The following is a 3530-nucleotide window of genomic DNA, read 5'->3' as shown; positions in this document are numbered from 1 at the left end:
GTCATTATGAAGTTTTTTTGGTTGATTCATCATCTCTGAGCTATTCTGAATCGGAATCAGCCGGGTGCCAGACTCGCACCCTTGAGGAATTTTTTTTAGAGGCGAAAAACAAAATGGCCGCGACCGATTTTCGATAAATTCTGTTTTGGGCTATATCTTCACTTCTAATGCACTTACACACACAATTTTGGTGTCTACTACTATGTTTTCATGGTCAAGGAATCCGATAATGATAAGATTAAAGGTGTATATAAAAGACCTGTCTCATATTTTCAAGATGGCCACCATTTTAATATGAAAAATGGCTATTTTGCAGTTCCACTGATCACTTCGAGTAAGAAATTGAATTTGATGAACCCTCAAATATTAATACTATATACAATAATAGTCAATGACAGCTGAAGTAACTTACTTGCAATGATCAATGAATTGATGATTATTTTGGAATATGACTTTTACACAAATATATCTGGATACATGTGGATAGTTGACTCTGACTTTGGGTTATTTCTTAAAGTAAGTATGTACATGTATATGATTTTGAAAATTACCAGTCTGATCCAGCATTACAACTGCAAAACATCGAAGATGACATCTGTGCTGCCACACAACCACACCTCCCGGTGGAACATGGCCGTCTGGTGGAGCATCCACACTTGATCAGCTGCAGAATGGTGACTGGTGCAGCAGACGCATCAGGTGGAAGTGTGGTTGGACACAACGTCACACCGTCCTCACCTTGCCATCCATACTTGATGGGATCCAAGTTCGGAGGGTCTGACTGAGTGGCCGATTTCCATAAAATGACTCGATGATGAGCGCGATGTACATGTTGAACAAAGGCATCATGCGATGGCGACAACGACTTCAATTTTGGAGCAGATGTAATCTTGGAGTTGGCCATCTTAGACTTCCACAACTGATACCGGTGTGTGGACATATTACCTTCGACTTTGGAACCATAACAGGCAGCAATGAAGGCAGTTGCCTCAGATATCATCTTTTCCTCCTCTGCTTCCAGCTGACCAAGTAAGGTGGGATGATGTCCCACCATTAGTACCTTCAGCACTGTGGCCTTTCAAATGTCAAACAAATACGACACAGTATCGCATCCGGTCAGAGCATGTACAGCAGGCAGATGTTTGGCGATGCTTTTGTGTTTCAGTGCTGTTTGGCGAATGTCTACATTTGCCCTCCCAGCACACGGACTCTCCATGCTGACATCCACAGTCATCTTTTCCTCGAGGGAGAAATGAATCAACAGGACAAAGACATCTGTATCGTCGCAATCCACTTTGATGTGTGAGTCACCACCGACACCTGACACAATTCTAACTAAGTGATGGATGATGATGACATCTGCTTCTTCATGGTGTGTTTTCAGATCCTGTCTCTGGAGAGTGGAATTGTTCCATACTTGTACTGGTGTAGGATATTTTCCGGTGATCACCAGTTTGGTCTGGTTGTCCACAATGTGGGTCATCAGATACTGACAGATCAAATCGATCAGTTGTACTTTGTTGTAGGCTACATTTAGGACCACTTTTTGTGCTGGAAGTGTTGTGTGTAAGTTGAGTTGATGTTTTCGACTTAAATCATGACCTGTGCGACTGGATCTCGTTATTTGTTTCATGCTGATTTTGATGTACCTGTCGAAAATCAGGTATGCATCACAACACTCCAGGTGGTATTTGATGGTTCCCATGAAGTTGATCACATAATCGTCAATGCCCACACATGTTAATATGGGTAAGGTAGAGCAGGAATCTTCATTTTATGATGATGAATGCTTCTACCAGCTGGATTGCATTTTCCTTGTATTCATTGACACTGAAAACATAGTTGCAGAAATAATTATGCTTATATCGGGGTCTGTTATAAAATATTGGCAAAAAACTAGCTTTTATCGGTGATCGGTGGATGCCATCTTGAAAGTATGATACAGGTGTTATCTGTACAACTTTAATTTTATCATTATCGGATTCCTTGACCATGAAAACATGGTGGTAGACACCAAAATTGTGTTTGTAAGTGCACTTGAAGTGAAAATATAGCCCAAAACAGAATTTATTGAAAGCCGGTGGTGGCCATTTTGTTTTTCACCTTTAAAAAAAATTCCTCAAGGGTGCGAGTCTGGCACCCAGCTGATTCTGATTCAGGATAGCTCAGAGATGATGAATCAACCAAAATACTTCATAATGACGCTAAAGCACGCTTTGCCCTGAAATGGCTGTTTGGCATCGAGACGAAATCCTCCGGTACCTGTTGTGACTCCAGGGAACTCTTGAAAATATCCGTTAACATCTCGTTTACCTGCTCAGCCACCCTCATTAAAATATGTGTATATGTATATATTAATATATATATATATATATATATATATATATATATATATATGTATACATATATATATATATATGTATCTATATATTGGGTCGTCGATCTTGTCCAGTGGTTCCCAACCTGTGGTATGCGAGGGCCTTCCAAGTGGTTTGCGGGCACTTTCGGGCTCAACCTTTAAAAAATTAAAAAAAAAAAACTTAAAATTTTTTTTTAAAAAGCCTCGAAGTTTGGGTTTGCAATCCAACTCGATGAATCGACGGATGTCACCAACTGCTGTCAACTACTTGTCTACGTTCGCTTCACAGAATAATACTGCGAAGACTGAGCTGCTGCTGAGCCAGGAGCTATCCAGTACAACGAAAGGAAAGGATGTTTTCAACCTTTTGGATAATTTCTTCAAGCTTAATGAACTGGAATGGGGAAAGTTGGTCGGATGCACGACAGATGGCGCTCCGTCTATGCTCGGTCGAAAGTCAGGGTTTCAAGCCCATGTGAAAGCTCTGTCACCAAATGCCACCGGTGTCCATTGTTTCATACACAGATTCGCCCTTAGCACTTAGGTACTCCCTCCGAATTTGTTATCATGATTGAACCGATTAATCAAAATAGTTAATTTCGTCAAAACATCCGCCCTGAATACTCGGCTGTTCAAACTGCTCTGTGAAGATCTCGGCTCCGACCACACCTGTCAACTCTACCACACAGAGGTTCGCTGGCTCTCCCAGGGGAATACGACGAGGTGTCTCTTTGAACTGAGGGATGAACTGCTCGTATTCTTCATAGAGAAAGAACACGATTTTCAAAAAGATCTGGAGGACGAGGAGTTTATCTCAAAGTTGGCCTACCTGTCGGACATTTTTGGGGTCTTCAACCACTTGAACCTGTCGTTCCAAGGGCCCAACTGCACTGCTCAGACTTCAGCTCGAAGCTGGGAGCGTTTGTCCGGAAGTTAGGCCTCTGGATCAACAACGTGGAGAGAAAACGCTACGGAATGTTCGAACTCCTGACTATCCTTGAGAGTGAGCCCAATGATGAATTTTCCCAAGAAATCGTCCATCACCTCTCGCAGCTCAAGACTGAATTGATGCATTACTTCCCAGACATTACATGTTGTACCTCCATCACCAATCTGTTTTCCGTTGAACCAGGCGATCTGCCTGTCGGGACCGGGGAACAGGAGGAGCTCA

General features: G+C 42.2%; 1 pseudogene; it reads left to right on the top strand.

Annotated features, from left to right (window-relative positions):
- The first annotated feature begins 1745 nt into the window (after nucleotides 1–1745).
- On the top strand, nucleotides 1746–3296 carry LOC147034537 (protein FAM200A-like; annotated as a pseudogene).
- Nucleotides 3297–3530: the final 234 nt, after the last annotated feature.

Source organism: Eptatretus burgeri, chromosome 1 (genome assembly GCF_056783735.1).
Source record: "Eptatretus burgeri isolate ZD-2024b chromosome 1, Ebu_testis_v1, whole genome shotgun sequence".
Lineage (NCBI taxonomy): Eukaryota > Metazoa > Chordata > Myxini > Myxiniformes > Myxinidae > Eptatretus > Eptatretus burgeri.
This window is presented reverse-complemented; position numbering and strand designations above follow the sequence as displayed.